Source organism: Macaca fascicularis, chromosome 6 (assembly GCF_037993035.2).
Source record: "Macaca fascicularis isolate 582-1 chromosome 6, T2T-MFA8v1.1".
Taxonomy (NCBI): domain Eukaryota; kingdom Metazoa; phylum Chordata; class Mammalia; order Primates; family Cercopithecidae; genus Macaca; species Macaca fascicularis.
In genome coordinates this window covers 84863864-84877375 of record NC_088380.1, presented here as the reverse complement: position 1 = coordinate 84877375, position 13512 = coordinate 84863864, and positions in this window count along the sequence as shown.

Here is a 13512-nt window from a genome sequence, read left to right as displayed (position 1 = left end):
ATTTGGTTCAAATTGTAAAGAAATATATAAAGAATAACAATGTGCATACACTTTATATTTGAAAAAAGTTATTCACCCACAACTAGCAAAACACACACTCTGAGCTGATTTTCCAGTCCTGGCAACAGACTTGGTGCCCCATCCACATTCCCCCATCAAGTCCCACGTGGGGCCATGGACAGGAACCTGGAGCAGAGAATGCTGGGGTTGGGGCGCAGAGCGATGCTCATGGATTCACACGAGTCTAGAAGTGTCAGCATGCAGGTGGCGTAGGCCTCTGAAGGACATTAGGAAAGAGAAATTCCCCCGTCTGTGAGTCACCACTTTTTTTTATTACTGTGTCCCTGTACATTTTTTTCCAAATGCATATACCCCCCATAGGGATATATGCATTTGCATCTTTGTCTGAATGGGATTATCAGCTCATGTGCCTCCTAACAAGAGAAATAAGCAGCGTGAAAGCTCTGGATCTAAAAGAGGGAAAATTATAGAGAGGGAAGGGAAAGAGGTGCAGCATGATATTAAATTAAGGGCAAAATGTATAGTTGAAAGACTTGGGAGAGAAGATATTGATTGTGATATATTGTATCATTCAGGGTCCAGTCTGGAAAAACTAAGAATTTTAAACAGAGAGAACTTAATTCAGGAATGGAAGATCAAAGGAACCAAACAGAATTTGAGGTGGAAACTCAGAAATTAGGAACTACAAGAAGCTGTACAGCTTTTAGGCCGGAGAGACAAAGGGTGAACACCTGGGCACCTGGAGCCCCTGACAGAAGCTGGAATTGTGGTGGGCTTGTCTGGCAGGAGCTGAAGCCACAGAGGAGACTGAGTCACAGCTAGGGACATCAGCCAAAGCTGAGATGGGGGAAGAGAGGGAAAGAAATGGCTTCACTCTCCTGTCTTGCAAACTCAACCATGCTTCTCGTTGGCTGGACCCAGGCAGAGCCGGGGAGACAGATGCAGAATGGGGGTTGGCAAAAAGTGGATCTGAGAGCAAGCAAGCCCAAGACTGGCAGACACCACACACAGCTATTTCACTGCTTCACAACTTATTCAAGGGCTGACTGCCTTGCCAGCAGCATGCTCTGAGCACTGGAGTGTTCCAGCCCAAACTTCAAAATACAACCTTACGCTCCCAACTCTGTTTTCCCAAACTATAAATAAGTTTATGGTCTCTGTGATCCAGACCATTAACAGGTCAATTCATTGAATTCCTACCAATTATGGTGGTGATGGTAGAAAAAATGGTAGGTAAGATTCAAGAGCCTCTGAGAGTTCCCCATTTTATTTTATTTATTTTTATTTATTTATTTTTGAGATGGAGTCTCACTCTGTCAGCCAGGCTGGAGTGCAATGGCACAATCTCAGCTCATTGCAGCCTCCCAGGTTCAAGCGATTCTCCTGCCTCAGCCTCCCAAGTAGCTGGGATTACAGGTGCACGCCACCATGCCTGGATAATTTTTGTATTTTTAGTAGAGATGGGGTTTCACCACGTTGGCCAGGCTGGTCTCGAGCTCCTGACTTTAAGTAATCTGCCTGCCTCGGCATCCCAAAGTGCTGGGATTACAGGTATGAGCCACCGCACCCAGTCATTCACCATTTTATAGTAGAAGACACAAACATACACAACCGTTTATAATGGCTGGGTGCAGTGGCTCACACCTACAATTCCAGGACTAGGGAGGCTGAGGTGGGAGGATTGCTTGAGGCCAGGAGTTTGAGACCAACCTGGGCAGCATAGTGAAACCTATCTTAACAAACAAACAAACAAAACATGTTTATAATACAAGGCAAGACAAAATGTCAAAAGTTTTACCTAGGGTTACCAGAACAACACGACAACTGAGTTGGGTGATTAAGGAAAAGAACTATGTGTCAAATCTTAGTTCGCAATTTGTGAGTTTTTCTGAGCTACAGTAAGACTGAGAAATGGAAAGACTGAGCAAAACTGATTTAAATGTAATTCTTCAGCACTCATCCACACCAGATTCTCTGGTTCAAATGCCATCTCTCGCTAAAGAAAGCTGGAGGTTCTTTGCCGGGCCCAGGGGCCCTCTGTGATCTGAGCTAGCTTCCAGATCTATCTTACCTGCTACCACTGGATACTTCAAATACTGAGTTTCAGAAACCCTAGAGTTCTGCTCGATCTCAGCTTTTACTGTGGTCCAAATAGTTTATTGAATAAATGAATGTTTTATGCCCCTAGTTAGTTATTTATATTGTTATTTCTGTAAGAATAGACTTTTTTATTTGTTTGTTTTTTGAGACAGAGTCTCGCTCTGTTGCCCAGGCTGGAGTGCAGTGGCATAATCTTGGCTCACTGCAACTTCCACCTCCTGGGTTCAAGCAATTCTCCTGCCTCAGCCTCCCAATAGGCACGCACCACCATGCTTGGCTAATTTTTGTATTATTAGTAGAGACAGGGTTTCACCATGTTGACCAGGCTGGTCTTGAACTTCTGACCTCAGCTGATCTGCCCACCTCGGCCTCCCAAAGTGCTCAGATTACAGGTGTTAGCCACCCACAGCTATTTTGGCAGAATAGCCTTCTGCCTTCACTTGGCAAATGCATGCTTACCCTGCTAGACTCAGCTTGGTCATCTCCTCCAGAGAGGCTTTCCTGAGCTCCCCGGCTGAATTTAGTGTTCTCTCCAGTGCTACAATTGCATTATCTCTAGGTTAGCATTCATCTCACTATTTCAGAATTACCTGTTTACATGCCTGTCTTTGACAATACTCTGCAACTTCCCAGGACTACCTCCTAGAGGTGCTCTTGCTTCTGGCACTGGTATCCATGGGACACCACTGCGGTTCTCTGCTCCTGGAAGCTCAGTGTGTCTTGGCCACTCTCCACCACTCTTTCCAGCTGCTTCCTCATGGTTTTCCCCACAAATTGAAGTCATGAGCAGGTATGTTTAAAAGCAGAGTCTAGGACAGATGCCAGTGTTGCTGAGGAAGCAGGTTACTGAGTTCTGGTTTTTACTTTAGGAAGGAAGTACTCATAACCTGGGACTCAATGTGGAAGGATTTACAAAACCTACTGGACACAGAAGTGTTCATACCAGCATTATTCATGCTATCTGCAAATTGGAAACTACGCAAATGCCCATCAACATTAGAACAGATATATCAATCAATTCTGGCATATTTTAACACAATGGAATAACATTCAGCAATGAAATGAATGAAGTCCAACGACAGGAAACAGGATGGATGGATCTCACAAACATTAAGCTGAGAAAAAAAACCCAGCACCAAAGTATCTGCAGTATATGCTTTCATTTAAAAAAGATTAAAGAGTAGGCAAAACTAATATATGGTGACAGAATTCAAAATAGCAGTTAGCCTTGTGGAATTACTATCTACAAGGGTGTAGTAGAGAGTCTTCTAGGGTGTTCACAGTTTTCTAGATAGTGATCTGGGTCCTGGTTCACAGTTGTTTTCACTGTATATAAATTCAATGAGCTATGTGCTTATGATGTGTGTACTTTTCTGTAGGCGTGTTATATTTTAATTAAAGAGTGTACTGAAAAATATGTTCTGGGAAGCTACATAAATGATAAATATAACCAACTGCCATGTTGTCATCCTCTCTGTTAAGTGACTGAGCAAATGGATCATTTTGTTCATATCCATCCCCTGGTCAAAACCTTCAGTCATCCTGAAGGATGCTGAAGGACAATAAACTTATTTTATTATTATTATTTTTTTGAGATGGACTCTTGCTCTTATTGCCCAGGAGTGCAGTGGCGCGATCTCGGCTCACCACAACCTCCGCCTCCTGGGTTCAAGCTTCTCCTGCCTCAGCCTCCTGAGTAGCTGCAATTACAGGCGCCTGCCGCCACACCCGGCTAATTTTTGTACTTTTAGTAGAGACGGGGTATCGCCATGTTGGTCAGGCTGGTCTCGAACTCCTGACTTCAGGTGATCCGGCTGCCTTGGCTTCCCAAAGTGCTGGGATTACAGACATAAGCCACTGCGCCTCGCATGAAGGACAGTAAACTTTAAACTGCTATGCAAGAGTTTACAGTCCAGCCTCAACCCCTGTGTTCCAGCCTGGCTAGCACTTGCCTGTCCTGACTCCTGGTGTAGGCTCTGCTCTCACCTGAAAAGCCCCTGAAGCTGAGAAAATTCCCCACCTCCAACTCCTACTGCAGTTAGGAGAGGTCAGCTGTACTTGACAACCCGCTTTGTATTCCAAGTGACAGTTCTTGAAATACTACTTAACTTTATTTGATTAACTTTTGTGTATTTATGTTTTATCTCACCAGCCAGACTGTGGACTTTTGGAAGAGTGATCATAGCCTACCGATCTATTTTCCCTGCAGGGTGTTGCACAGGGCCTGGTCCAGGGAGACAGTCTTGTATCTCTTAGACACATGGATTCAGGCAGGAGGCTCATGTTTGTTCCAAGCTTGGAGTTCAAATCCCACTTCTACCACTTGCAAGTTGTGGTTTAAGGAAGTTACTCAACTGTTCAAGAATATTGCACTTTTCTGAAAGGATGGTTAATAATCACTTACATATGCTTAGCCCAGCATACTAAGCACACCATGCATGTTAGCAATAGTTAATATTTTTGTTCTTCTTTTTAACTCTAGAGTGCTTTTTAAAATTTACCAGGAACTGTAGGTCTCAGACCCTAACGAAGATAAGGAGCCTGACTTTGGACATGGGAGAAAAGGAACTTTGCTAGAGGAAGGTTGATGGGAGAGGAAATATGGCTTGAATGAGTCCATGTTCTTACATTTCCAGGCCCTATATTAAGCAATATTATAAATCTGACCCTGCCTATCACCTCTCTGAATTTATGTGGAAACCCAACTGCTCAAACAATATTATAATTTGCAGGGTTTGGCTTACTTTAGGTGTGTGTGTTTGTTTTCGAGACGGAGTTTCGCTCTTGTTGCCCAGGCTGGAGTGCAGTAGCGCGATCTTGGCTCACTGCAACTGCCGCCTCCTGGGTTCAAGTGATACTCCTGCCCCAGCCTCCTGAGTAGCTGGGATTACAAGCATCCGCCATCACGCCTGGCTAATTTTTGTATTTTTTACTAGAGACAGAATTTTGCCATGTTGGCCAGGCTTGTCTCCAACTTCTGACCTCAGGTGATCCACCTGTCTCGACCTCCCAAAGTGCTGGGATTATAGGTGTGAGCCACCACACCTGGCCTACTTTAGGTTTTTAATTTTCACTAAGCTTAGCCATGGCCCATCTATAGCAGCATAAAAATTAAAAGGTTTTTTTTTTGTGTTTTTTTTTTTTTGTTTTTTTTTAGCAGAGGAGAAATGCCACCATTTAAGCCATTTTTTAAAAAATGATTGATGGACATAATTCTATTGTTAGCAGCGAATAGAATATATGTCATTTGAACTGAAGATTCCAAACTAGAGTGAGTTCTGGAATGTCAGGTTAGCTGGCAGATGGAGGGCCAGAGGACAGGAGACATAAAATCTTTGAGATATGTCTTTTTATTCAAGTAGCAATTTATGACTTTTTGGCCTTTGTAAAAAGTTCTTATATAATGATATTGAATTGCACGTCATTTTCTCGTTTTGGGTTGGGGTACTATTTGTGATAAAGAGGTTGTAAAGATTTTAGGAAACTCACGGTCAGCTGTATGATCCATGAGAGTGCCTAGTCATTGCAGTAACAGTTCACAGAAAGTTAGCTACAGTGTGGCTGTATTTTACTTCTCCCAAAGCCTGAATATGACTGTCTTCTAGATGCGTCAGTTTCCAAGCCTGAGCTTAAGTGTTACAGCCAGTGTGGTGGGAATGAAGTGCATTCTCAGTATCCAAGGGAATGTGCCAATAACTAGGCAAAGGAATGTTCTGAGGATAGAGGATCTGAGCAGAACCTCCCCTGGCCCTGACCACAGCACTCTCTCTCAACTCAACACTCTATGGATATTTGAGCTCATCTCTAGGGTCTCCAGGCTTATTAAAATAGGTCTTAGCCGAACACGGTGCTGTGCACCTGTAGTCCCATCCTTAGGAGCCTGAGGCGGGAGGATCTCTTGAGCCCAGGAGTTCAGGTCTATAGCATGCAAAGATCATGCCTATGAATAGTCACTGCACTCCAGCCTGGGCAACACAGTGAGACCCCATCTGGTGGGGAAAAGAAAAGGTTTTAAAGGAATAAAGATAAATACCAATTTTGCAAAGTTCGTCATATAGTAAATTAGGCCCCAAATTAACTGCCTCACAGCCAGCTAGATAATTAAAACTGCTAACCTCATCTTTGTTCATTTGAATGGGGGCCCCAAAGATAGCATTCCTGATATGTTATTCAGGAAAGTGATGCATAGAACTTTGACGGTGATGTGGGGGCAGAATTAATGTAGAGATGCACCTTTGGAAGACAAGCCTGTATAAGACACTTCAGTAAGGGCTTGGGAAGCAAAAAGCAAAACAGAGAAGCTCCCCAGCAAATGTCTGAGCAAAGTCAAGCCACAGTGGAGCTGCCTAACACTCAAAAGACAGCATATCTGAAGCAGTATTGTTTTACATAAATGCTAGGGGTAGACATGGTATTAACATGCTTATTATCAATCTCAGACACTAAAATCAAACAGACAGGATTCAAATCCTGGCTCTGCCATTCATCAAAAAACCTTAGGCAACTCTATGAGCTGGCCCCTCAAAATCCAATGAAATGTGTCTATTGATTTCCATGTCTGTAAGTAGGGATGATGATGATGACGACGATGACGATGATGATAGTAATAATGACACCAACCTTTTGACGTTGTTGAAAGGATTAACGCATATAGATTTTTCATACATTGCTGGATACGTAGTATTTTTTCATTAGTGAGGTATCATTATTATATTCACAATCCCTGATCTTAGCCAAAATGCCAAGAAATTCAGCAAGAATCTCAATTTCTTTTTTTTTTTTTTGGAAACAGAGTCTCACCCTGTGGCCCAGGCACCACCACGCCCGGCTAATTTTATATCTTTAGTAGAGACAGGGTTTCAACATGTTGGCAAGGCTGGTCTCGAACTCCTGACCTTGTGATCTGCCTGCCTTGGCCTCCCAAAGTGCTGGGATTACAGGCGTGAGCCATCGATCCCGGCCTGTCTCAATCATTTATTAACAAGCTAATTTCTTTGATCAATGTTCAGCTATTTCCACCCTCATTCTTTTATTTCTCAACAAGTTAATGGTAATGTACAATAAAGCATTTCCTGTGGGATAGAGTCATTCAGATTTCCTATACTGGGGACAAGCTCAATTTCCTGAAATGGACCATCTGGCATTGCCTTAGGCTGTCCTTTGGAGCCAGAAACACTGCCTGGCAGTTGGCACCTGGAGTATGTTTCATTTTCTCTTGTAGAATTCAATAATCATATTTCATTCAAATTACAGTTCTGCTCTCCTTTAGTGCCAGAATAAAAATACACATTCATTTTATAGAATGTGGTCTCTATGTAGCACCAATCTCTAGGTCTTGACCTAGTCTAGAAATTCTGTGATGTTTTATTAAGAAGGCAATGAGGACCACAGAAATTAGAAAGGAAGCCTCAGAAATCAGTATGCCTCAGGCTGCTATGAGAAGTAACTTCAGAGGAGTCAAGCCTGAGAGTGTTAATATCATACTGCGTATACATTTTCATTTACTTTTATTTGCTTTTGTTTGCATGAGTTGTGTGAAGTTAACTATCAATGAGTTTATTTATGTGACTCTCATGTTGTAGATGCTGATATCTACCACTGTGATCATTATTTATGATGAAATTAGCTGCCGTGGGTAAACCTAGCAGGTTTTCACTCACACACTACATCTATGTTTATGTTATTTTAATCTCAAATACAAATTGGCAAGCACTTTAATTATGGAAGAGAATGAGGAAGCTGGATTATAGATTGCCTTTATGAAAAACAAAATATCCTGGGGATACTTTAAACCTTATTTTTTAATAGCATCTGAGGAAAAATGGGAAATCACCTGTTTGGTTTGAATGTAAATGTCCCTTTAAAATTCAGATGTTAGAACTTAAACCCCAAGGTGATGGTATTAGAAGGTAGGGCCTTGGGGAGAGGATTAGGTCATGGGGGCTCCGCCCTCATAAATGGAATTCATACTAGGTCCTTTTTTGTCCTTCCATCCCTTCGCCCCAGGTGAGGACACATTATTCCTCCCTTCCAGAGGATGCAACAAGGCACCATCTTGAAAGCAGAGAGTAGCCCTCACCAGACACCAAATTTGCCGGCACCTTGATACTGGACTTACATGCCTCCAGAACTGTGAGAAATAAATTTCTATTGTTTAAAAATTACCCAGTCTCAGGTATTTTGTGATAGCAGAGGAGGAATGGACTAAGACATGCCCCACCTCTCCACCCAAGACATGCCCAGGGCTCCACTCTTGACTCTGATGATATCGTATTTGGGGGTTAAAGAGTTGAATTTTAACTCTCCATCTTCTGCTTTTATTTCCCGTGTCATTACTGTAGTTATTCAAGTTATTACAGGAATAATCTGAAAGATCACAGGAACTTTTAAAACATATTCACTTGTCTTACTGGTGAGGAATATGCTCTTTTTTTAAAGAATAAACATTATTATTGAAATCGCTTTGTAATCAAGATTCAGAAAAAACTATACTTGTGCAGGGTTGCACAGCAGGGGCCTTCCGTGTGTTTAGAAAGGGGAAGTTTTCGTCATTAGGACTGACACAGTTGAGACATTGGGAAGTTTTGGATTTCCAGTCATTGAATAGACTATATTAATAATTTTGCTTATGACATAGTAACACTATCCCTCGAGCATTTTTCATTCTAAATTGTTATGATGGTCAAGAAAAGAATTTTGTTGTTGTTGTTTTTTGTTTAGGGTCTTGCTCTGTCACCTAGGCTAGAGTGTAGTAGTGCCATCATGACTCACTGCAGCCTCAACCTCTAGGGCTCAAGCGCCCTCCACCACACCTGGCTAACTTTTGTACTTTTTTGCAGAGATGGGGTTCCACCATGTGGCCCAGGTTTGTCTCAAACTCCTGGGCTCAAGCAGTCCACCTGCCTCAGGCTCCCAAAGTGCTGGAATTATGGTGTGAGTCATTCATTGTGCCTGGCTCTGAAAAAATAAAAAACAAAAACTATTTTTTAAAAATTATTTATTATTATTATACTTTAAGTTCTAGGGTACATGTGCATAACGTGCAGGTTTGTTACATATGTATACTTGTGCCCTGTTGCTGTGCCGCACCCATCAACTCGTCAGCACCCATCAACTCGTCATTTACATCAGGTATAACTCCCAATGCAATCCCTCCCCCCTCCCCCCTCCCCGTGATAGGCCCCGGTGTGTGATGTTCCCCTTCCTGAGTCCAAGTGATCTCATTGTTCAGTTCCCACCTATGAGTGAGAACATGCAGTGTTTGGTTTTCTGTTCTTGTGATAGTTTGCTAAGAATGATGGTTTCCAGCTGCATCCATGTCCCTACAAAGGACACAAACTCATCCTTTTTTATGGCTGCATAGTATTCCATGGTGTATATGTGCCACATGTTCTTAATCCAGTCTGTCACTGATGGACATTTGGGTTGATTCCAAGTCTTTGCTATTGTGAATAGTGCCGCAATAAACATACATGTGCATGTGTCTTTATAGCAGCATGATTTATCATCCTTTGGCTATATACCCAGTAATGGGATGGCTGGGTCATATGGTACATCTAGTTCTAGATCCTTGAGGAATCGCCATACTGTTTTCCATAATGGTTGAACTAGTTTACAATCCCACCAACAGTGTAAAAGTGTTCCTGTTTCTCCACATCCTCTCCAGCACCTGTTGTTTCCTGACTTTTTAATGATTGCCATTCTAACTGGTGTGAGATGGTATCTCATTGTGGTTTTGATTTGCATTTCTCTGATGGCCAGTGATGATGAGCATTTTTTCATGTGTCTGTTGGCTGTATGAATGTCTTCTTTTGAGAAATGTCTGTTCATATCCTTTGCCCACTTTTTGATGGGGTTGTTTGTTTTTTTCTTGTAAATTTGTTTGAGTTCTTTGTAGGTTCTGGATATTAGCCCTTTGTCAGATGAGTAGATTGCAAAAATTTTCTCCCATTCTGTAGGTTGCCTGTTCACTCTGATGGTAGTTTCTTTTGCTGTGCAGAAGCTCTTTAGTTTAATGAGATCCCATTTGTCAATTTTGGCTTTTGCTGCCATTGCTTTTGGTGTTTTAGACATGAAGTCTTTGCCCATGCCTATGTCCTGAATGGTACTACCTAGGTTTTACTCTAGGGTTTTTATGGTATTAGGTCTAACATTTAAGTCTTTAATCCATCTTGAATTAATTTTCGTATAAGGAGTAAGGAAAGGATCCAGTTTCAGCTTTCTACTTATGGCTAGCCAATTTTCCCAGCACCATTTATTAAATAGGGAATCCTTTCCCCATTTCTTGTTTCTCTCAGGTTTGTCAAAGATCAGATTGTTGTAGATGTGTGGTATTATTTCTGAGGACTCTGTTCTGTTCCATTGGTCTATATCTCTGTTTTGATACCAGTACCATGCTGTTTTGGTTACTGTAGCCTTGTAGTATAGTTTGAAGTCAGGTAGCGTGATGCCTCCAGCTTTGTTCTTTTGACTTAGGATTGTCTTGGCGATGCGGGCTCTTTTTTGGTTCCATATGAACTTTAAAGCAGTTTTTTCCAATTCTGTGAAGAAATTTGTTGGTAGCTTGATGGGGATGGCATTGAATCTATAAATAACCTTGGGCAGTATGGCCATTTTCATGATATTGATTCTTCCTATCCATGAGCATAGTATGTTCTTCCATTTGTTTGTGTCCTCTTTTATTTCACTGAGCAGTGGTTTGTAGTTCTCCTTGAAGAGGTCCTTTACATCCCTTGTCAGTTGGATTCCTAGGTATTTTATTCTCTTTGAAGCAATTGTGAATGGAAGTTCATTCCTGATTTGGCTCTCTGTTTGTCTGTTACTGGTGTATAAGAATGCTTGTGATTTTTGCACATTAATTTTGTATCCTGAGACTTTGCTGAAGTTGCTTATCAGCTTAAGGAGATTTTGGGCTGAGACAATGGGGTTTTCTAAATATACAATCATGTCATCTGCAAACAGGGACAATTTGACTTCTTCTTTTCCTAACTGAATACCCTTGATTTCTTTCTCTTGCCTGATTGCCCTAGCCAGAACTTCCAACACTATGTTGAATAGGAGTGGTGAGAGAGGGCATCCCTGTCTTGTGCCAGTTTTCAAAGGGAATTTTTCCAGTTTTTGCCCATTCAGTATGATATTGGCTGTGGGTTTGTCATAAATAGCTCTTATTATTTTGAGGTACGTTCCATCAGTACCGAATTTATTGAGCGTTTTTAGCATGAAGGGCTGTTGAATTTTGTCAAAAGCCTTTTCTGCATCTATTGAGACAATCATGTGGTTCTTGTCTTTGTTTCTGTTTATATGCTGGATTATGTTTATTGATTTGCGAATGTTGAACCAGCCTTGCATCCCAGGGATGAAGCCCACTTGATCATGGTGGATAAGCTTTTTGATGTGCTGCTGAATCCGGTTTGCCAGTATTTTATTGAGGATTTTTGCATCGATGTTCATCAGGGATATTGGTCTAAAATTCTCTTTTTTTGTTGTGTCTCTGCCAGGCTTTGGTATCAGGATGATGTTGGCCTCATAAAATGAGTTAGGGAGGATTCCCTTTTTTCTATTGATTGGAATAGTTTCAGAAGGAATGGTACCAGCTCCTCCTTGTACCTCTGGTAGAATTCAGCTGTGAATCCATCTGGTCCTGGACTTTTTTTCGTTGGTAGGCTATTAATTATTGTCTCAATTTCAGAGCCTGCTATTGGTCTATTCAGGGATTCAACTTCTTCCTGGTTTAGTCTTGGGAGAGTGTAAGTGTCCAGGAAATTATCCATTTCTTCTAGATTTTCTAGTTTATTTGCGTAGAGGTGTTTATAATATTCTCTGATGGTAGTTTGTATTTCTGTGGGGTCGGTGGTGATATTCCCTTTATCATTTTTTATTGCGTCTATTTGATTCTTCTCTCTTCTTTATTAGTCTTGCTAGCGGTCTGTCAATTTTGTTGATCTTTTCTAAAAACCAACTCCTGGATTCATTGATTTTTTGGACGGTTTTTTGTGTCTCTATCTCCTTCAGTTCTGCTCTGATCTTAGTTATTTCTTGCCTTCTGCTAGGTTTTGAATGTGTTTGCTCTTGCTTCTCTAGTTCTTTTAATTGTGATGTTAGAGTGTCAATTTTAGATCTCTCCTGCTTTCTCTTGTGGGCATTTAGTGCTATAAATTTCCCTCTACACACTGCTTTAAATGTGTCCCAGAGATTCTGGTATGTTGTATCTTTGTTCTCATTGGTTTCAAAGAACATCTTTATTTTTGCCTTCATTTCATTATGTACCCAGTAGTCATTCAGGAGCAGGTTGTTCAGTTTCCATGTAGTTGAGCGGTTTTGATTGAGTTTCTTAGTCCTGAGTTCTAGTTTGATTGCACTGTGGTCTGAGAGAGAGTTTGTTACAATTTCTGTTCTTGTACATTTGCTGAGGAGTGCTTTACTTCCAATTATGTGGTCAATTTTGGAATAAGTGCAATGTGGTGCTGAGAAGAATGTATATTCTGTTGATTTGGGGTGGAGAGTTCTATAGATGTCTATTAGGTCTGCTTGCTGCAGAGATGAGTTCAATTCCTGGATATCCTTGTTAACTTTCTGTCTCGTTGATCTGTCTAATGTTGACAGTGGAGTGTTGAAGTCTCCCATTATTATTGTATGGGACTCTAAGTCTCTTTGTAAGTCTCTAAGGACTTGCTTTATGAATCTGGGTGCTCCTGTATTGGGTGCATATATATTTAGGATAGTTAGCTCTTCCTGTTGAATTGATCCTTTTACCATTATGTAATGGCCTTCTTTGTCTCTTTTGATCTTTGATGGTTTAAAGTCTGTTTTATCAGAGACTAGTATTGCAACCCCCGCTTTTTTTTGATCTCCATTTGCTTGGTAAATCTTCCTCCATCCCTTTATTTTGAGCCTATGTATGTCTCTGCATGTGAGATGGGTCTCCTGAATACAGCAGACTGATGGGTCTTGACTCTTTATCCAGTTTGCCAGTCTGTGTCTTTTAATTGGAGCATTTAGTCCATTTACATTTAAGGTTAATATTGTTATGTGTGAATTTGATCCTGCCATTATGATATTAACTAGTTATTTTGCTCGTTAGTTGATGCAGTTTCTTCCTAGCCTAAATGGCCTTTACATTTTGGCATGTTTTTGCAATGGCTGTTACCGGTTGTTCCTTTCCATGTTTAGTGCTTCCTTCAGGGTCTCTTGTAAGGCAGGCCTAGTGGTGACAAAATCTCTAAGCATTTGCTTATCTGTAAAGGATTTTATTTCTCCTTCACTTATGAAACTTAGTTTGGCTGGATATGAAATTCTGGGTTTAAAATTCTTTTCTTTAAGAATGTTGAATATTGGCCCCCACTCTCTTCTGGCTTGCAGAGTTTCTGCCGAGAGATCTGCTGTTAGTCTGAT